This window comes from Vombatus ursinus, unplaced genomic scaffold, assembly GCF_900497805.2.
Source record: "Vombatus ursinus unplaced genomic scaffold, bare-nosed wombat genome assembly UNPS02012319.1, whole genome shotgun sequence".
Taxonomy (NCBI): Eukaryota; Metazoa; Chordata; class Mammalia; order Diprotodontia; family Vombatidae; genus Vombatus; species Vombatus ursinus.
This window is the reverse complement of record NW_020952097.1, coordinates 2,819,508-2,842,554: the sequence shown is the minus strand read 5'-3', so window position 1 is coordinate 2,842,554 and position 23,047 is coordinate 2,819,508. Positions and strand designations below refer to the sequence as shown.

At 41.2% G+C, this 23,047-nt stretch overlaps 1 long non-coding RNA gene across 1 annotated transcript in view; it reads left to right on the top strand.

The window, feature by feature from the left end:
• The window catches only part of LOC114039764, a 37,072-nt gene that overhangs the window by 1,211 nt on the left and 12,814 nt on the right, over nucleotides 1-23,047 (top strand). Inside the window, exon 2 of the long non-coding RNA XR_003568701.1 lies at nucleotides 4,465-4,618. This is a non-coding gene — a long non-coding RNA (uncharacterized LOC114039764). The remainder of the gene's footprint in view (nucleotides 1-4,464; nucleotides 4,619-23,047) is intronic.

Sequence of the window (23,047 nt, the reverse complement as noted above, 5' to 3'; positions counted from 1 at the left end):
AATCCCACCTACTTCAAGAGCCCTTTTCCTGTCCTCCCCTGCCCCTCTCTTTATAGCAAATGCCTTCTTTCTGAAATTGCTTTCCATTTACATGGCATATAATAAAGTCATTTGCCTGTTGAATTCTCCATTAGAATGTGAGCTTCTTGAGGGCCAGGACTGTATTTTGGCCTTTTTCTGTGTCCTTGGTGCTTAGCACAGTCCCACACATATAGTCAATGCTTAATAAATGACTTAATAATTGACTGACTGAATGGAAACTCCCCAAAAGCACCTTGGGTTGGAGGAAGGGGTGCTCTATTTTGTAGTTTGGATACAGACCTTTCAAAACTCCTTTACCTTAAGGGAATGGGAAGAAGTCCATCTAGTTGTCATACCTAATCTAGCCTGTAAGGTGGGGTAGGTACCAGTCTAAGAGTCAAAGTCAGTGCAATATTCTTCTGAGGAACTGGATCAGTTACAAACCATATTCCTTCAGTGGACTTGGGAGATGCTTCTCAAATGGCTTCTTTGGTCATTGGACAATTGTGCTTGTTAAATTAACCTTATTGACAGTGAGTTGAAGCACCTGAGAGTCCTGGCCACTAACCCCTTGATGCCATTGTAGGTTCAGCTAATTACTTAAGTGGTGCCCCAGCAAGGGGATACATCCTGTTCCAGTGGGTAGATACGTCATTGTAGTTACGATGGCTTCCAAAGGGGGACTTTTCCAAGGAATCTAAACCAGGCCAGTGAACTGATCTCCTGATGTGGGCTGCCTCCCAAAAGAATTTCTGAAAGCAACCCGACAACCCCAGGTGGCCTCCCTGGCATGGCTGAAATGATTTAAGGCTTCCTGCCTTGGGGCTCCATCTGTCCCTACTTTTGTCCACCCTTGGGGAGATTTAGGACCTGGTGCTCATGAACTTAAGGAACTTAGCTCAGGCAGATTTATGGCATCATGTCCTAAAGATGACATGATCTGGAGCAAAAGGACCCTCTGGCAAGTCATGCATGAAAGAGGTCTTGTCCTGTGGGAGCTATAGATTTGACTATTAAAACCTGAGGCTTAGGGGCAGCTAGTTGGTGGAGTGGATAGAGCACAGGCCCTGAAGTTAGGAGGACCGAACAAATCCAGCCTCAGACCAAACACTTGACACTTACTAGCTGTGTGACCCTGGGCAAGTCACTTAACCCCAATTGCCTGAAAAAAAAAACACCACACCTGAGGCTCCTTAAGAGCAGCTAGGTGGAGCAGTTTACAGAGCTCTGGGCCCAGAGGCAGAAAGACCTGAGCTCAAATTCTACTTCTTGGGGTTGTCAAAAGGATCAAATGAGATAATACTTGTAAAGCACTTAGCACAGTTCTTGGCACATAGGAGGCCCTTAACAAATGCTTGTTGCCTTTCTTCCTAAGGAAGAAATGGATGGCGAGACATTCAGCACCTTGGTGTGAAGGCTCTAATGGCTTATGGCAGAAGAAGAGGGGACCAAGTGCTCCTACTCACCTGTCTCCATACTCTTTTATCCTCCCTTAAAGAGCTTGGGGGTAGGGGCCAGTGTCTCCCAATTTGGACAGTCCTTGGCCCTACCACTCCTGTCAAGAGGTCTTATGCTGGGGTGGTCATGCAATAAGATGGGGGCATAGAAAACAAATGTTCCCTGGACTATTGTATACAGGATCACAAACTACAATTATCCAGGGAGATCTAATCCAAGGCATGGGGGAAGCTCGTGGTGGAGTGGGATAGGATTCCCATACAATTAGGATGGTTTGGAAGAGTGACCACCTTGGGAGTCATAGCCAGGACTCATATGATGGTTGGACACTGGCCATTTATCTGAACCCTGCTGGTGGTTAACTACCAACCTTAATTAATTATTTCATCATCATCATCATCATCATCATCTAGTGTTTTAAGGCTTGCAAGGCATTTTTGGGGTCATATTATTTCATATGATCCCCATGGCAATCCTGTGAAGTGCTATTATAATCCCCATTTTACAGATGAGGAAATAAGCTGAGAAATGTGAAGTGACTTACCCAGGGTCACACACCTACTAAGTGTCTAAGGCAGAATTGGAACTCAAGTTTTACTAGTTCCAAGTCTAGCGTTCTATTCCCTGTGCCTCCTAAGTGCTAGGCAATCTAAACGATCAGGAGACTGTCCTTGTTAAGATGATAGGTATCAAACCCCAGGATGTCCTAGTAAGTAGGACTTAGGCAAAAGAAACTGGGTCTGCTGACTCCTACGCTAGTCCCCAGTACAAAAAAATACTACATCTTGAGAAGAAAAAAGGAAATCTCTGCATTAATTGATGAGGTGAAATAAGCTGGGATCCTGGTATATATTAATTCCTTTAACAGCCTTCAGGGCAAGGTAGATAGCTTGTAGTATCTCACTATGGAATGAAGCAAGTTGGTACACACAATTTCTGGATTTCTGGAGCAGTCTCTAGCTTGAGACAGTGTATCCCAAATTTTTATATAAGGATATGAGATCATTGATCTAGCTAATGTGTCCTTCTGGGCACATCCATGCACTAAGGGGAGAAATCTATCTGAATTGCTACATAAGTTGCTCTATGAAAGCCACCAGGGGACGCTGTAATACCAAATAATATCAGCTGTTTTTCATTATCATGTAGACCAGCCAGCACTAGTAGCATCCATGTCTCTACCAACCTTTCCCTTCTATTGCATTCCCAGATTTGTATGTAACCTATGAGTATGCCTGAATTTCCATCATTATCATAATTTATTTTTACCGCATCTTATTTGGTGCTTGGTCTATTTTTCAGTCCTTAGCATGGACCCAGTAGGACTATTTTATTCACATCTAGGTTAAATATGTTTACTAAAACAAAAAGAAAGTGACGCTACATGGTTTAAGACAAAGCGATTCTAAAGGGTAACCCCAGCTGAATTTCACGTCCCCCTTCTCTGGTCTACCTTTTGCTCTCTCTCCATCAGCAGACAATCAGACTAGAAGACCATAGTGATAGGTGGTTTCTTAGTTTACTACATTCACCTCCCTCCATCTCCTGATCCTGTGATCTCCTCAAAGTACCTGTCCCTACTGGGTGAAGCCACTGTTTGATGATAATATGGCCTAGTTGGCTTCCTTCTGGCCACCAATATGGCTACTGACAGCTTAGATTACTGGAAGTATGGGAAAATAAAGGCACCGAAGAGAGAGATGCCTCATTCCACTAGAATTCCCACTGGAGCTTGAGAACTCTCTAGATCCTACAAGAAAGGTGCTTTATATTAGCTTCCTTGTGGCTATTTAGATCCACACTTCCATGCCCCTTTGAGGCCTAACAATTCAGACAGCAGAGAGGAAGCATGTCAGATCTTCACAGTGGGTAGCTGTTGTAGCATGTGCTTTACAAGCATGGTAATTAGCCTAAAAGGCAGGGGAACATATGCTCACTATGCGTGTTCTAGGCAGAGTTGTCCAGTTTGGCCAGAATGTAGCATATGAGAAGGGAAATAATATAAGATGAGGTTGGACAAGGAGAAGGGGGAAAATAACAGACTGTGGAGGGTCTTCAATACCAGAAAGAGGAGTTTGAATGGTACCCAGCAGGCAACTGGAAGTCATTGAAGAAAGGGTGACATAACTAGATTTATGCCCAAAGAAGATGATTCTGACAATCACAGGAAGGGTGGATTAGAGGAAAGGTGAAAAGACTATTGCAACAGTCTTTGTCATCGGGAATGAGGGTCTAAATTAGGATGTTGACAGTATGAGTAAAACAGAAGAAAGGGGTATGAGGGATACTGTGCAAATTGATTTGACAGGATCTGGTAACTACTCAAATATGAGGAGTGAAGGAGAGGGAAGAGTCATTGATATCTTCAAGGTTACAAACTTGGGAGGCTCAATGAATGGAGCTACCACAAGGAACAGATTCAGGAAAAGAGATAATGAATTCCATTTTGGACATAAGGAAGATATCAGGCAATGGTATGTAGCATGATGGAGGAGACACAGGAGAGGATAGAGGTGGGAAGATCTGTTAAGAGGTTATTTCAATAGTCCATGAAGGTAGCAAGGATGATTCAATTCAATTCAGTTCAACAAGTAAGTATTAAACACTTTTTTGGGTACTGAATCTGTGATTTTTTAAGTACTTACTATGCCAATGAACTATGATAGGTAGACAAAAAAGAGGGAAAAAAAACAATTCTGTCATCAAGGAGCTTCCATTCTACTGAGTTAGTGCTGAGGTGATGGAAGTAGAAAAAGAAAATAGGGCATACAGGAGAGATGTTATAAAGGTAGAACTCACAGGATTTGGCAAATGATAGGATATAAGTAGTGTAAGAGACAAGGGGATCAAAGACAACACTAAAATATCAAGCATGGGAGACTAGATGAATGGTGGTGCCACAGACCACTAGGAACATTATTGTAATAGCAAAGTCAAAAGAATAGGCAGGTATTGACCATGTGACCATTGACTTTATTCTTGAAGGGAGAAGAGGAGACAGCAAAAGACAGAGCTTCAGGCATTATGCTACATGTAAGGTCAGGAAGGAGCCTATGAAGAAGGAGTAAGAGTGGTTAGAGAGGTAGGTGGACAACCATGTGATGTCCATGAAGCCAAGGGAAGAGAGAATATCCAGAAGGTAAGATTACTGAAATGGTCAGCAGTGAGTGGCTAAAGCTCTCAGACAGTGAGTCTTAAACAAAAGGCCATTTAATTTGGCAATTAGGAAGTTTTGGTGACTTTGGAAAGAGAGAAGCTTCAGCAGAGTTATGGGCAGAGAAGCCAAATTTTAAGGAGTTCAGGAGAGAGAGTAAGGTCATGGAAAAATCAAAGATAAAAAGATAAAACTTGTCTAAGAAATTTGGAAAGGAGGGGAAATGGGACAATGATAGAATGGGGTAGAAGAATCCAGGGATTCTTTTAGGGGGATCGGACAGATCTGAGCATGTTTATGGACAGATGACAAGGAGCCAACAGAAAGAAAGAGACTGAAAATGCATGAAAAAGAGGGAGAGGATGATTCCTGAAGCCACAACTCAGAGGAGGCTGGAAAGAATGGAGACAAAGGCACAGGTAGAGGGATTATTAGTCTTACTTGAGAAGTAGAGTCACTACTTACTTTGTCACTAGAATGAAGGAGGAGAGAATATGGGATGATTCTGAAAAATGTCAAGGAGTAGAATTAATAGCATTCCATCCAATCATTCAATCAATTCTTAAAGACCTAGTTGCTCCTAAATAACATTAAGAATTTCTGAAGCTTATAGTTACTTCTTCAATGTGAAGCTTACTGATTTGGAGCTTTTTATATCATAATCAATGTTCACATATCTGCAACAGCACTGACAGGACAAGGCCTAACCTGCTTAGACCAGTGATGAACAAGTATTTATTAAGCACCTACTGTGTGCTAGGAACTATGGTAGACACTGGGCACACAAAGATAAAAACGCAACTGTCCCTGTACTCTAGAATTCTATGGGGGTGGGGTGGGGAGCAGAATTTACAGCATGTACATAAATATATCTTTAAAACAAAGTAAATTTATTTTGGGGGTATCCCCAATCTCCTTCTTGAAGCAGGAAATTAAATAATTTGCTCTAAATAAGGGAGTGGGCTTGAAGTCGGGGCATGAGAAGATGTCAAAAGTCTTGGTACAGTTGTGAGGGATAAGATCAAACGTTGATTAGAGAAGATTATAGACTACAAGGTGTGGGATTTTGTTTTGTCCTTTAGGATTTTTTGGTCAAAAATTTCATTGGTGTGTAGGGAACTCTTCTAAAGACTTACCCTCCACTGAATCAGATCTCCAACTGTTCTGCAACTTAGAGAGTTCCCCAAGGCACTGACAGTTAGGCCACTGGTTGGGAGTCAGGATGTGCTACCATGTCCACCAATCTCATCTATGCTTCCCTGTCCACTTGCTTCAGTCATACCACCTCTTCCTCTCCAACATATCTATTCTACTTAACCAGAGTGGCATAGTATGAAGTGTTGTTGCTGTTGTTTGTCCTTCTTTCTTCAAGAGCACCATGACATCGTGGAGGCAATACCATGACATGCAGGTCAGTTGTATTTAAGTGGAGGAGGGCTATGTACTTTAGAGTCAAAAGTCCTGAACTGACATCCCACTTCTGTCACTTACCTGCCTGTTTACTTTGGGCATCATTTAACTTCACTGTGCCTCAGTTTCTTTACCTGTAAAATGAGTGGGGTTGGACTAGATGGCCTCTGGGGTCCCTTTTAGCTCTAATAATGACAATAATAGCAAGCATTTAGATAACATTTGGAGGATTTTATGAAGTGCTTTATGAATATTATCTCATTTCATCCTCACAGCAATTCTTCTGGGAGAGAGGTGCTATTATTATCCTCACTTTACAGATGAGGAAACTGAAGTAGATAGAACTTGTGACTTGCCTGGAGTCACAAAGCTAGTAAATACCTGAGGCTGGATTTGAATATAGGTCTTCCTGACTATAGGTGCAAGGTCCTGTCCACCACACCAGCTGGCTGCTCCCAATTTCTGAGCCTAGCATTCTATGAACAATTCCAGGTCATTCATTCACTGTGACTGCCCCAGAGGACAATGATCTCTCCCTCCTCTCCATGCCTACATAGTAGGACATTTCATCTGGCCCACGGGTACCTGAGAATCCAGAAAACTAGAAGGCCTGTGGTGATAATGGTCTATTCCTAGACCCCTGGCGCTGCCCCTGAAGTACTAGTGCCCCAGAATCCAGTTTCCTCAGAGTCTTGGGATGCAGAGAAAGAGAGATGACTGGGCTGGGGGCAAAGCAATGGCAGCTAAAAAGAGAAAGGCCAGACCTGCCTTCTAATCTGTGCTGACTTGGACTGTATAGCTATGGTGTTCACCTCAAGATGCTGATCTATGCTCCAAGCACCCCCATACCTCACGACACTTGCTGCAGACCCAGTATCAAAACTTAAGGGGATTTTTAGAATGCCAGTAGGGCTAGAAGTTAGCCCTGTAGTCACAGGTATTCTGTGCTAACTCCCTTCTCCTGCCCTGGCTTACATCTGTCTGCCTGATGCTCCACCCATTTCTAGCCATCCCCTGGTGAGGGAGGGGCAGAGCCCACTGAACTCAACTGCCTTCTTAAAAACACTTCCCTCTGGGCAGAACTCCTATCTATGCAGATATTATCAGCCCTGGGCCATAGCTGCTGAGAATCCTGCCAGGCTCAGCAGCATGTCTGCCAGGACCCTCACCACTCTTTCCAGGATCTACTTCCTGGAGCTGCTCTTCTCCATTCTCCCAGGTATCTGTCCTGTCTACACTTCTTCTCTCCTCTTCCTCACCCTCTGTATGGGGCTGAGGCTCTAATTAGCTTCTAGATACCTCTATCCCTATCTCCTCCCTGTCCTTTCTTCCCTGGGGGTAGTGGCCTTGAAGCTTAGCTTCTCCTTCTTCTACTTGCTTGGCCTCCTCTCCCTGGAAACCTGGGGTGGGATTGGAATCTCTAATTAGCAGCCAGGTGTCCCTGCCATGGTCCCTAAGCTTGCCTTCCCATGAAGGCTTTGTGTAGGACTTTATCTCCTTGGTATGTCCTCTGCAGGGTCCTGGGCCCAGGTGCAGCTAGTGGAGACAGGAGGCAAGGTGACACATGAAGGCCAGTCTGGTACTCTGAACTGCAGGGCCTCTGACTTTAACTTCAAGGAATACACCATGTCTTGGCACTGGAGCTCAGCTGAAAACCACAGGGAGTTTGTGGCCAGCATCAGCCCCAAAACTGGCAGTAAAAGAGAGTATAGCTCTAGAATTCACGGCAGGGCTTTCATCACCAGGAACAATGAGGCCAAAACTGTCTCCCTGACCTTGCGCCAGCTGCAAAAGGAAGACTCAGGCAAATACTACTGTGCCAGACACGCTCTGCTGGGGCCCAGGCAGAGGCCTTGACACAAATCTGGGATTAGAGCCCCAGATGCTGCTGCTGTGCTGTGTGGTGCTGTGTGTGTGTGTGTGTGTGTGTGTGTGTGTGTGTGTGTGTGTGTGTATACACAGAAAGGAAGAAATAAATTATGTGTTTGTGCTAAAGTAAGAGTCAGGGCTTTTCTCCCAGCCTGCACTGTCACTCTGCACTCTTATGATTGCAGTCACTGCTGCAGCATCAGCTAATAGGCCCCTCCACCCTTCCTCTGGGTGCCAGGTAGCCACACCTTCTGGGGCCAGGACCCCAGTGCTGATTCCTGGAGAAACAATCAGTGACTGGGACTAGGTAGAATTCAGGTTGAAATCCTGTAGTGAGATCACATCCTCTGTGACATGCACCTGGCCCTGAGTTTGGCTCAACTGTGGGGACAAGTAGAAGCAAGCCCAGACTCCATTCTGGGGGACCTCACAGCCTGGGAAGGCAGAAGAACTAACCATCTCTGCCTCTGGTGAGCTCAAAGTCTTAGCTTGAAGGAACCCAGAAAGAACTGATTGGTTCCTACCCTCAGGAAGACTTTACCACACTATTACCTTGTGAGGTAGGAGGTACAAGTATAAAGTATATGCCTATTTTACAGATGAGAAAACGGGTTCACATGAGGGAAGAGATCTGCCTGGAGTCACCAGACTTAAGCAGTAGAGACCTGAGTCTGCTCCTGAACCTCCTGCCTGCAGGCTTTCTGCCCCTTTCACTATACCTGGGGTCTCTTCAACCAGCTCTAGACAATGCATTGATCATTAACTGGCCTGTAAGTTCTCAGGAATCCTCCTTCTCAAGTTCTTTCAACCTCTAATCTGGATCTGGCAATGGGAAAGGCTCCAAAGGTGCTGTCAAGGATGCAGCCTTCTTTAAACCTGTGTTATAATTTTGTCACCATCACATCTTTGGGGCTCTCTGTGCTCCAGACCTTGGACAGCTCTGCAGTCCAGCATGCTGTATAAGACTCTGATGAAGGGGAATACACATAGCAAGGAGAAGCACAACGAGAGATGGCCAGGGACACTTGACTCCTGTAGATGTGCTTTTCCAGGGCACCGAGTTCCCACAAGGCTCTTCTGCCAGTCTTCTATCCCTTTGCCAAAGATTGTCACATTCTACAGGTGCCATATGATTAGGGTGAACGATTAAATAGCATGAGTGGAAACTGCTCTTTCCAGCCCTCCTCTTAGCTTCAGAAAGCAGTGATAAAAAGAGAGGTTAGTGCCTTCTTCAGGGCTGTTGATAGCAGCTGCTGCCTTCTTAACCCCACAGCCCAGCTCTGTCACCTTCTCTGCTGTATTATGGACCAAAGATTTCAAAGAAGTTCCTTGGGGTGGCAGGAGGGAAGGGGAAGTGACATTACATCTGACCCTTGAAGGATAGGAAGGGATAAAGAGGGATTTAAATGGGAATTGAATAAGCAAAAAAACAGAGGCAGGTCATGAAACCAACATCAATAAGGCCTAGGTTATTAACTTTACTCACTGCTCACAAATCTGCAGCAGCTCCAATAGGATAAGAACTAAACTCCATAGGTCAGTACTGAAAAGTCCTCTTTGGGTTTTTCCACCTCTTTGCTTTTCACTCATAGTTCTCCTCTCCAGACTCACAGCTCCTGTCCAATGGGATACTTCACTACCCCCTAAACCCATTTGTGGATGTTCCCACAGCTCTTATCCTACCTGCAATATCCTTCTAACTGCCACCTCCCTCCTCCCATCTACCATCACATCTTCAAGGCTCAACTTAAGTCTCAATTACTCTGGCAGGTCTTTACTGACCACTCCACCCCACCTTGACTGTTCCTGTCTCCAAACTCATAATTGTCTTTCCAATGATGCTCTCCTCTGTATATTCTATACTACTTCCTTGTACCTATTTCATTTTGAAGAAGAAATTATCTCCTGTAAGCTGACCAAGGAACTCTGGGATTGGGAATTGTCCTCTCATGATGACCAGAGACTCAGCAACAGCGTGGAAGGGAGTGTGAACAATGAGGACCTTGTACAAAGAGATATTATTTAGCACTTCATTCCCACATTCTCTCCATTTCCAACATCTTCACCTTAGTCCAGGTTCCCATGATTCACCTTGATTGTTGCGATGTCCTCCTATCTGGTCTTCCTGCTTCAGATTGCTCTCATGCCAATTCATCGAACACATAGCATGACCTTTCCCTCATCTGAGTATTCATGCTCTTTTAAGGCCCTTGTCTCTATCTGCCTTGTATTTTAGTTTTATTTAGTCTTATTTAGTCTCTGTCTTATTCCCTCAATGAGATCCTGGAGGGCAAGAAACAAGTCTGATTCGTATTTGCATCTTTTTCCAATACCTAACACCTGGGGCTCTGCAAATAATAAGAACATAGTGTTTGTAGAACTGAAAAAATTTGAATTGAGAGTTAGGACAAGATCATATGATAGATAGCTTTGAATGCTAGGCTAAGGAGTTCGGGCTTTCTCTTATAGGCAATATGACGTCACTCAAAGGTTCTGAGTAGTGAAATGATGTGATTACAGCCTCCTTGGCTTCCTTCAAAGCTGAGAACAACTACCACCTCCCATGGGAAGATCCATTTCTGGATCTATCTCACTGGCAATGTTCTGTCTCTTCTCAAATTAATTTTAAATATACATTTATTTAATATTTAATTTTCCCACAATTACATGTAAAAGCAATTTTAATATTTGCTTTTTAAAATGTTGAGTTTCAAATTCTTTCCCTCCCTCTCTTTCTCCCTCCCTCCCTCCCTCATTGAGAAGACAAGCAATTTAATATAGGTTATATATGTACAGTCATGAAAAACATTTCCATATTAATCATATTATGAAAGAAAATATAGATAAAAAACAAGAAAAATAAACAAGGTAAAAAGGTATACTTCAATCTGCATTCATACTCCATTGGTTGTTTCTCTGGTGATGGATAACATTTTTCATTGTAAGTTCTTTAGAATTGTCTTGGATGGTTGTGTTGCTGAGAATAGCTAAGTCATTCACAGTTGATCATTGTACAATACTGCTGCTACTATACACAATGTTCCCCTGGTTCTGCTCATTTCACTTTACCTCAGTTCATGTAATTCTTGGTTTTTCTGAGAGCATTCTGCTCATTATTTCCTATGGTATGATGATGTTCCAACACAATCATATACCATGGTTTGTTCAGTCATCTCCCAGTTGATGGGCATCCCCGCAATTTCCAATTCTTTGCCACCACAAAAAGATGATATAAATACTTTATACATATATGTCCTTTTCCTTTTTTTTAAATCTCTTTGGGATACAGGCCTAATAGTGCTGTTGCTAGGTCAAAGGATATACATGGATTTTACAGCTCATTGGGCATAGCTCCAAATTGCTCTCCAGAATGGTTGAATCAATTTGTAACTCCATCAACAATACATTAGTGTCTCAATTTTCCCACATCCCCTCCAACATTTGTCATTTTGCTTTTCTGTCATATTAGCCAATCTGATAGGCATAGGGGTGGTACCTCAGAGTTGTTTTAATTTGCATTTCCTTAATCTATAGTGATTTGGAGCATTTTTTCCCTATGACTATAGATAGCTTTGGTTACTTCATCTGAAATCTGCCTGTTTATATCCTTTGACCATCTATCAGTTGGGAGATGCTGCTTATTTTTTTATAAATTTCACTCAGTTCTCCATGTATTTGAGAAATTAGGCTTTCATCAGCCTTCTCAAATTAATTTTGATTCACTTACTTGTGCACCTGTTGTAGCTTATTTCAGTTGAGTAAGCGTTTATTAAACACCTACTATGCTCAAATTACAGGTATAGAGTCACAAAAACAAAAATGTAAAACAGATTCTGTCCCTAGGAAGCTTCCATACTATTGGAGGGTGTAACCTTGATGCATAAAAGTCAATATAAGATAACCAAAGGAAGGAGAGAGCATTAACCACCAGGGGGATCAGGAAAGTCTTCCCCTTAGGACATGAATTGATCTTTGAAGAAGCTAAGGTTTCTATGAGGTAGAGGTGAGGATGAAGAGCATTCCAGGCATAGCAAAGAGTTTGGGTAAAGCCATGGTTGTGAGAAATTGAACACCAAATTCAGAGACCAGCAAGTAGGCCAGTGTAGTTAGAATGAAGAATGCATGAAGGAGTATAATGTGAGACAAGTCTAGAAAGGTAAGATAGAACAATATAGTGGAGAGATTTAAATACCAAGGTGAAGAATTTGTATTTTCTTTCAAAGCCAATGCAGAGGGCTGTGTGTGATGGTATACATCTACACTCCCTGCTATTGGGGAAGCTAAGGCTGGTGGATTGATTGAGCTCAGTCCTGGAATTAATTTGTTAAATGCACTCTGCCAAACTGATAAGATGTCATTAGACTAAACCTGACATCAATAATCAATATGGTAAGCCCATGAGGGGGAGGGGGTGCTAGACTACCTAAGGAATGGTGACCTGGCCCAGATCAGAAAAGGAACTAATCAAAGCTCCGGTGTCAATTAGTTGTGGACTTAGGCCTGTGACTAGCCATTGCACTTCCAGTCTGGGTAAGAGAGGGAGACCCAGTCTCAAGAAATAAAAATAAAGACCATAGAGAGTCACTGAAGCTACTTGAGCTTGGCAGTAAATTGGTCAGCCCTGTGCTTTAGGAATATTATTTTGGCAGCTGGGTGGAACATAGATTGGATAAGGGAAATCAGAAGCAGGTAGACAAATAAGGAAGGTATGGCAATAGTTCAAATAATAAGGTCTGGACTGGGGTGGTGATGGTCTGCTTGCATGCAGAGAAAGAGACAGAGGAGAGATGTTGTAGAAGTGGAATCAATAAGACATGGTCATTGATTACATATGGAGGGTAAGAGAAAAGGAAAGGTCAAGGATGACTGAAGCACTTAGGTAGCATAGGGGAGAGAATGCTACACTTGGAGTCAGGAATAACTGAGTTCAAGTTCTAAATTTATTAGCTGTATGACCCTAGGCAAGTCACTTAATGGAGATCATAGTAGCACCTGCCTCCAAGGATGTTTTCTCTTTTTACATTTTTAATTTAGTATTTTATTTTTCACAAGTTACAAGTACAATTAAAAAAAAAACTAATTAATAAATTAATTTTTAGTTTAGTCAACATTCACTTCCGTAAGATTTTGAGTTCTAAATTTTCTCTCTCACTCTCCCCTTTGCCCTCCCTAAGAGGCATGCAATCTGATATAGGCTCTACATATACTTTCATATTAAAAATATTTTCACATTAGTCATGTTGTAAAGGAGAATTAGAACCAAATGGGAGGAACCATGAGAAAGAAGAAACAAACAAAAAAAAGGGAGCAAACAGCATGCTTCAGTATGCATTCAGACTCCATAGTTATTTTTCTGGATGTAGACAGCATTTTCCATCATGAGTCTCTTGGAATGGTCTTAGATCCTTGCATTACTGAGAAGAGCTAAGTCTACCAAAGCTAATCATTGCGCAATGTTGCTGTTACTTTGTACAAAGTTCTCCTGGTTCTGCTAACTTCACTCAAAATTGGTTCATATAAGTCCTTCCAGGTTTTTCTGGTCTGCCTGTTCATAATTTCTTTTGGAACAATAATATTGGTCAGCCATTCCCCAATTGATGGACATCCCCTCAATTTCCAATTCTTGGCCACCACAAAAAGAGCTGCCATAAATATTTTTGTACATGTGGGTCCTTTTCCCATTTTTATGATCCCTTTGGGATACAGACCTAGACGTGGTATTGCCAGGTCAAAGAGTATGCACATTTTTATAGCCCTTTGGGCAAAGTTCCAAATTGCTCCCCAGAATGGTTGGATCATATCACAACTCCACCACCAATGCATTAGTGTTCCAATTTTCCCACATCTTCTCTAATATTTATAATTTATCTGTTTTGTCATGTTAGTCAATTGGATAAGTGTAATGTGGTACCTCAAAGTTGTTTTGATTTGCATTTCTCTAAGCAATCGTGATTTAGAGCATTTTTCATATGGTTACACAGTTTTAATTTCTTCATCTGAAAACTGCCTGTTCATATCCATTGCCCATTTATCAATTGGAGAATGACTGTACAAACAATTGTTAACATTCCTTTTTAAAACTTTCAGTTCCAGGTTCTCTCCCTTCCCCCTTTACTCCTTTCTCTCATTGAGAGGGCAAACAATTTGATATAAGTCATACTTGTATAGTCATGCAAAACATTTGCATAATAGTTATGTTGTGAAAGAAAATGTAGACCAAAAACTCAATCAAAATAAAAAAGTTTAAAAAAAGTGTGTTTCCATCTCTATTCAGACACCATCGGTTCTTTCTCTGGGGATGGATAGCATTTTTCATTGTAAGTCCTTCAGAGTTGTCTTGGATCACTGTATTGCTGAGAATAGCTAAGTCATTCACAGCTGATCATTGCACAATATTGCAGTTATTGTGTACACAGTGCATTTCACTTTGCATCAGCTCATGTAAGTCTTTCCAGGTTTTTCTGAGAGTATCTTGCTCATCATTTCTTATAACAGAATAGCATTCCATCATAATCATATACCACACAACTTGTTCAGCCATTCCCCATTTGATGGACATCCACTCAATTTCTAATTCTTTGCCACCAGTAAAGAGCTGCTATGAATATTTTTGTACATATAGGTCATTTTCCTTTTTGTTTTTTTATTTCTTTTGAGATACAGACTTAGTAGTGGTATTGCTAGGTCAAAGGGTATGCATGGTTTTATAACCCTTTGGGCATAGTTACAATAGTCTACAGAATAGTTGGATCAGTTCATGACTTCTCCAACAGTGCATTAATGTGTCATTTTTCCCACATTCCCTCCTACATTGGTTATTTTCCTTTTCTGTCCTATTAGTCAATCTAATAGGTATGAGGTAGTACCTCAGAATTGTTTTAATTTTCATTTCTGCAATCAATAGTAAGTTAGAATATTTTTATATGGTTATAGATAACTTTAATTACTTCATCTGAAAACTATTCATAACTTTTGATCATTTATCAGTTGGGGAATGGATCTTATTTGTATAAATTTGACTCAATTTTCTATATGTTTGAGAAATGAGAAATCAGAGAAACTTGCTTATTTTTTTTTCACGGTCACTATTGCTAACTCTATTTCCCTCCATTCAATTCCCTCTCATTCTATTTTCTCTTTCCTTTCACCCTGTCTCTCCACAAAAGTGTTTTGCTTCTGACTATCCCCTCACTCAATCTGCCCTCCCTTCTATCAGCTCCCCTTCTCTTAACCCCTACGTCTCCTACTTTCTTGTAGGGTAAGATAGATCTCTATACCCAATTGAGTGTATATGTTATTCCCTTTATGAGCCAATTCTGATGAGAGTAAAGTTCACTCACTCACCCTCATCTCCCCCTTCTTCTTCTCCACTGTAAAAGCTTTTTCTTGCCTCTTTTATGTGAGATCATTTACTCTATTCTACCTCTCTCTTTCTCTTTTCCCCACTACATTCCTCTCTCACCCCTTAATTTTATTTTTTAGATATCATCCCTTCATATTCAACTCCCACCCATCCCACCATATTCAACGCCCTCTGTCTATATATACTCCTTATAACTCTCCTAATAATGAGAAAGTTCTTACAAGTTACAAGTATCACCTTCCCATGTAGGAATGTCAACAGTTTAACTTTATTAAGTCTCTTATGATTTCCCTTTCCTGTTTACCTTTTTATTCTTTTCTTGAGTCTTACATTTGAAAGTCAAATTTTCTATTCAGCTGTGGTCTTTTCATCAAGAATGCTTGAAAGTCCTCTATTTCATTGAATGTCTATTTTCCCCCAGAAGGATTATACTCAGTTTTGCTGATTTGTGATTGTAATCCTGGAACCTTTGTTCTTCAGATTATCAAATTCTCAGCTCTCTGATCCTTTAAAATAGAAGCTGTTAAATCTTGAGTTATCCTGATTGTGGCTCCATGATAATTGAACTGTTTCTTTCTAGATGCTTGTAATATTTTTCTCCTTGACCTAGAAGTTCTGGGATTTGACTATACTATCCCTGGGAGTTTTCATTTTGGGATCTTTTTCAGGAAGTGATCAGTGGATTCTTTCCATTTCTACTTTCCCTTCCGGTTCTAGACTATCAGGGCAGTTTTACTTGATAATTTCAATAAAGGTAGTCCAATAATTTTACAACTATCTCACCTGGATCTATTTTCCAGGTCAGTTGTTTTTCCAATGAGATATTTCACATTGTCTTCTATTTTTCATTCTTTTTGTTTTGTTTTATTGTTTCTTGATTTCTCATAAAGTCATTAGCTTCCTTTTGCTCCATTCTAATTTTTAAGGAATTTTTTTCTTCAGTATGCTTTTGTACCGCCTTTTCCATTTGGCCAATTCTTCTTTTTAAGGCATTCTTCTACTCATTGGCTTTTTGAATCTCTTATCATTTGACCCAATTTGTTTTTTAAGGTGTTATTTTCTTCAGTATTTTTTGTGTCTCTATTAGCAAGCTGTTGATTCATTTTTCATGATTTTCTTTTCTTTTTTTTTTCAGCCAAAGACAAGGTTTATTAGAACATCTGTCATGTTAGGTAGACTTTTAAGGAGTCTGAACATTAGTGAGTTATTGGCTAGATTACAAGAATCTCAGCAGTGGCTAGATTTTAGGAATCTGAGTATCCTAATGGAGACAAGATGGACTTTATATTCAGAAAGACTATGGGAGGGATCTAGGAATGGCCAAGTAGTCTATGAGGTAATAGAACTCCAGGGACCTGGACCATGTGGCTAAGAGAGAGTGGAGCCTAGATAGGATTAAGGGTGGGAAGTGGCCTGGGGCCATAGGGAGATAAGACAATGGAGGGCTAAGCTAGGTTAAAGGTAACAAAGAATTGGGAGATTGGTTGTACTCATAATGAAAGGCCAGTTGATGGAATTATAGCCTCAGGTAAACACCAATTTGGCCATGAGGGAAAGTCCAAGGGGTCTAGATCCCATCCTCATCATTCCCCCCCTCAAATAAATGGGACCCATATTCTTTTGGTGTAAGGGACAAAGGTCTCAGCTTCTGAAACTGCTTCCTGCTGGCAAGGGGTGTAGAGCTGTCCCTACCTCAAGGGGGTCCCAAGAGGAGGTTGACAGAAACCAAGCACAGACTGCATCCAGGGAATGATGGGGGGACATTGACTGGTCCCTGCTGTTTGTTATCAACTGTAGGTGAATGGCCTGTAGTCTGGAAGACAGAAATCTGACAGACAAGACTGCAATGCCCAAATAACAGGATAAAACATCCTTATCTTTGTTTGGATTCAGATAGCTCAGTTTTCCAACCATGCAGTATCAAATCCAACCTCATAGCCAGACTCAGGAATAGCTAGGTGGGCAACATTCCTTTTCAAAGGAACATAATGGGGAAACTGAGCCAGGAGGACCCCCTATTTGACTGAGGCTAAAATTGTCCTCTCAACTTTTCCAGATGCTGACTTCCCACCAGTATCACATTCTCTGAGTAGTTTGTGGCATTTCTCTTAGATGGTGTATTATTGATTATTGATGGATGATGATCCATCAGACAACTCAAAATAAAATCCTACCTCAAACAGAAAGTTTAATTAATCACAGCTTAGGAAAAACTTTTTGCAGAATTTATATCTCAAACTTAAATTTGTGCTAGTGTAAAAAGCCAATCATTAGAGATTTCTATACACTTGCAAATTCTCAGCAAGCTATACGTAACCCAAACAAGTTTTTTGGATAGTTTGCACATTAAAACAATAACAATATGCAAATTATTTTAGCTTTAACCAAATTACAAAAAGTTGTTTTTGTTTTGTTTTATTATTTCTTGATTTCTCATTAGGTCATTAACTTCCTTTTGCTCAACTCTAATTTTTAAGGAATTATTTTCCTCACTCTGCTTTTGTACCACCTTTTCCATTTGGCCAATTCTGCTCTTTAAGGCATTCTTCTACTCTTTGCCTTTTTTGGACCTCTTTTACCATTTGGCCCAATCTGTTTTTTCAGGTGTTATTTTCTTCAGTATTTTTTTGTGTCTCCTTTATCAAGCCATTTACTCTTTTTTCATGATTTTTTTTGTATCACTCTCATTTCTCTTCCCCATTTTTCTTTTACCTCTCTTACTTGATTTTTAAATTTTCCTTTAAGCTCTTCCTTGGCCTGAGACCAGTTCATATCTTTCTTGGAGGCTTTGGATGTAGGAGCTTTGACTTTGTGACCTTCTTCTGAGTGTGTGTTTTGATCATCATTGTCACTATGATAACTTTCTATGGTCAGAATTTTTATCTATTGTTTGCTCATTTCCCCAGCCTGTTACTTGATTTTATCTCTTTGTTAAAGTACGACTCTGCTTTTAGGATGGATGGCACACTGTCCCAAGTTTCAGATGTTTTGTGTGGCTATTTTCAGAGATACTTCTAAGTACTTTTATGTTTTTGGTTCTTCCAAAGTGGTATGATCTAAGGAGAGGTGTTTGCTACTCTCTTATCCTGTGCTCTGGTCTGTGGGTGACCAAAAGCACTCTTTTCTGCCCTGGAACTATGAGGAGAGTCCCTGCTGCACTGTGGTCACAAGCTCTGGTGTGCTAGTACTCCTCCTTACTCTGGGACTGCCACCCAGGACTGTGACCCAGATGTGAGTATGGGCAAAATGATAGAGTCCTGCCCCCAGTAACAGCAGGGACTCCAGTAGTCTCCTCACCAGGTGTTCGACCCCCTTGCTGTCTGTTGGTTGAATACTCTGGAAGCAGCCATTGCCACTCCTGATTCAGTGGCTCCTAAGGCATGCTCCTGGTTTGCTGGGGCTGTGTCTATATTGACTTGTCCTGTGCTGGACTGTGTTCCACTCTCACCCAGGTCCAACAGACCTTTCCTGCTGACCTTCTGAGTTGTCTTTGGAGTCTGTGGGCTGAGAGGTCTGGAAACCTCCACTGCCACCAGTGAGTTAGTCACCCCAAGGCCTGCTCCTGTTTTGCTAGTGTCCAGTCTGTGCTGGCATGGCCTGCACTGAAATGCACTCATCTCTCACCCTGGTGCAATGACCTTTCCTGCTGACCTAAGCTGTCTTGGGCTGGAAAATTGTTTCACTATGTCTGTTTGTGGGTTCTGCTGCTCTAGAATTTGTTTAGAGTCATTATTTAGAGGCATTTGGAGGAGTTTGAGGGGGAGCTCAGGAAAGTCCCTGCCTTTACTCCACCATCTTGGTTCTGCCTCTGTCCAAGGATTGTCTAAATATTGCTCGTAGGGATAGATATTGCTGGAATCTTATCCACATTACTCCTAGGGAAACTTTGATTCCTGCCTGGAAGGGAGCAGGAAAAGGAATAAGAAGGCCTGCTACTCAGTTCTTCTCTAAGAGGGGACTACTAGACCAAGATTATACCTATTTCCCCCTGCCTCCACAGATATTTCTGGTACAGAAGTATATTTTTAGGTTAAAAACTGATAAAGCTGGTAGCTCCTCTAGGCACTACCTTTTGAAGGTTGAGGATACCCAAAGCTTTTACCTGCAGGCTTGACTCATTACTACCAAACACTAGTTACACAAAAGACTATCGCAAATTGTGAATATTTATCTAAGTGCATAGCAAGGAGAAATTTAAATTTTAGACAGTAGTACATACCTAGAAATATAAATGAATGAGTTCTTCGAATGAGAATGAGCTCAGATATCCATCACCCAAAGGAAAGGACACAATCTCACTGATGGGAAATTCCCTGAAGTGTCTAGAGAGGTAAGCTGGAAATGACGGACATGTTAAGGACTCAGCCTCTCCTTTTTCTTTCCCAGAAAGAGAGTCTGTCTCTTTTCGCTCCTTGGAATCAGTTTTAAGAATGTGGAGCTGCTTGTGTGTGTCTCTATAAGTAGGGATGAAAAATCTCTCTCCCTTCCAAAGCTCTCATGCCAGTTCTACTCCTCATGCAGGAACTCAGTATTGACTCATTCTTTCTATCAATTAGGAGATTCTTATGCAAAATGTTCCTGTTTTGAAAACCAGGTTACAAGTACCATAAGGGGATTGGACTAGATGACCTCTGAGGTCCCTTCTAGTTCTAATTCTATGATTTAATCTCATCTTTGATTTCTACAGAGCTCTACATGTGTTCTTTAGTTCCTGCATTGTCTTGCCAGTTGGAACTACTCCCAGGGTTTATAATGAGCTATGTGTCACTGTGTGACTTCAGTCAATGAACACAACAATGCAACCTCTGGAGCATGTGTGGCAAAAACCCACAAGTTGGAGGGGAGTGCAGTGGGAGATTGGCACTACTGCCTCATTCACAAACACTTCTGTCACTCTTGTCCAAAGATAGGTCCATAGCAGAGAACTCCTTGACCTTGGGATCATCCTCTCTGACTCTAGAGGGACTAGGATAACAGAGGAGGCAGTGCTAGAGACCGTAAACCTGAGTTCCAAGTTAACCCAGGGTGAGGTCCTGGTTTTCTTCCTTCCTTGTCTCTGATCAAAGTTCTTTGGAAAAAAAGAAATTTCAGATTGTGGCCACCTGATAAGAAAAAACCTTCATGTATTTGAAAGATTGAAAAAAAAAGAAAGATGACTACGCAGAAGATAAATTAGATGTGTGTGGCTTTTCCTGAAAAGGCAGAATTAGGGATAAGTTAAAGGGCAGATTCTAGTATGATGTGAAAACTAGAAAAACTCTCTTAGCCTTCCAAGCTGCCCCAAAGTGGAATGGGTTGCCCCACAATATGATGGCCTTTGCCTCAGTGGAGGTCTTCCAACAGAAGCTGGAAAACCACTATATTGCAGCTGTTTCAAGCAGGATTCCTGTTTGGGAATGGATTAAACTAGGTGGCTTCTGATACTCCAACTAACTTGGAGATTCTATAGGTAAAGAAGCCAACCATTGAGACTAACACATCTAGGACATGAGTGACATGGAAAGGATGCCTCTGGGTGACTGTAATATCTCTGGATTCCCTGGTCTTTAGTGGCTATTGTACACATTTCAAAATTTCAATGACCTGACCAGAAATGCCATTGAAAGGAGAAGTGGCAACAGTTACCTGGGTATCTGGTCATTGTCAGTATCACACCATCTAGTGACCAAGAACTGTGGCTTACCTAGATCTAGCTGCTTACCTAGAATAGTCAGGGAGCCAGCATGCATTCATACAAAGGTTCTGGGGTGCTAGCAGCTTTTCAGAAAAACAGTTTAGATATAATTAAACAGCATCATGCTTTCCTACCTCTTCCCCTCCCCTGCCTTTGATTTTAGAGACATCTCCACATGACCCCCATCCCATCTGCTTTTTCTTTTCTCAAAAAGTGGATTCTTGAATAGATCAAATGGTAAGAGGCAGTTGGATGGCATAACAGTCAGAATGGCAGACTTGAAGTCAGGAAGTCTTTAGTTCAAATTCTACTTCAGAAGCTTACTAGATATGTGACCCCAGGAAATTCACTTAATTTTTCTCAGCCTTGATTTTCTTATCTGTAAAATGGGAATGATAGTAGCACCTATTTCACAGAGTTGTGAACATCAAATAAGATGATGTTTACAAAGTGTTTTGTAACCCTTAAAGAGCTATATAAATGTGAACCATGGTTATGAGTATTATCTTTTATCTCTTCTGTGATGGTGGACTGAAATTCTTCCATATCTCTCCAGTCTGTGGGATTCTTTCCATGTTACTCCACATATCCTTGACAAAGGACCTATAAAAAATACTGGAAAATGTGAGGTTGGGGGTGGGAGCAGAGTGGAGTGTCAAAGATGACTGAAGTTTATGACCCTGGATAACTGGGAGGAATGGTGGTATCATCAATAAAATTCACTTCACTTGACTTCACATCAAGAAACATTTATATGTTCATTTTAAGCAAGTCATTGCTAGGTATTAAGGATACAAAAATAAAAACAAATAACTGTTATGGTCAAGAATCTTATATTCTATGCAAGAAAGTCTCACATTTCATTGTTAGTAATGTTTAAGGACAAATATTTTGGAAAATGAAAAAGTTACATTTTTACTAAAAGAGAAATATCTAGAAAATTCATGACCTCAGTTAGCCATGGCTATGGCTAATTTCAGGAATCACTCTCAGATCCTGGATTCCTGGAAGTTATGCTGAAACCACCTACCTTCACTTGGTGGCAGTTTATTCCAGTGACAAGTTCATGTCTTTTGAGTGGGGTAGAACATTAGAGCACCAAGAGGGAAAGGAATGAGCTTTAGATGTATTGGGCTCAGGATGAGAGCTTATATTCCTGAAGGGGATGGTGATGGGGGGTGGAGTGGAGGGGATTATTAAATGAGGAATGGTAGGCAAGGAGTTTGGTCCATCCCTGTTCATAGTGTTTATGTCTATTCATGATCTAGGTATCCAAGGTAGGGTATAATACTCACCTGACCCCTTGAGAGGACACACTTTGCATTCCCTGAGCCTTGCTCCTACTCTAGACTTGCCAGTTGGTTCCCATAGCATCAAATAACTTTTGACTGCAGCTACCAATGAAGTCAGTAGGAGGTTAGGAACTTGAAACTCTCCAGCAACCTGTATAAGGGAGGTTAGCCAGAAGATTACTACAATATAAAGAGCCGATTGCTTTAATGATAACTAACATTTATATAATGTCAGGCACTATGCTAAACACTTTACAGTTTTTCTCTTACTTGATCATCACAACTGTGGAAAGTAGATATTATTATCCCCATTTTATAGATTGGGAAACTGAAGCAAACATAGGTTAAATGATTTACCCAGGATCACATAGCTAATAAGTGTCTGAGGCAGAATTTGAACTCAGGTCTTCCTGATACCAGGCATGGCACTCTATCCACTGTGCCACCTAGTTGCCATGGTGTTGAGGTTGAATACCTAAGAAGCTGTATCCTCAGATGGTATGGCTATCAGCCCCATTGAAAGGTCTTCATAGAGCTCTATTTGAAATCTTTGGGATAGTCAGAGGGGTGTAAAGGTTCAATACTGCATTTTTTTCTGTCTAATCAAATTGGAAGATGTTAGCTAGTTTAGCCAATGTACCTTGAACAATTAAAGAATGAAGTACTGTGCTCCCTGCCACTCAAGGAGTTCAAGCTGAGGCTGAATGACTGACACCCTTTCAAAGAATGATAGAATTTGACAGTTGGGAAGAACCTTAGCAGCCATTAAGTCCAACCCATAAGAATCCCTGCTATTATATACCCTA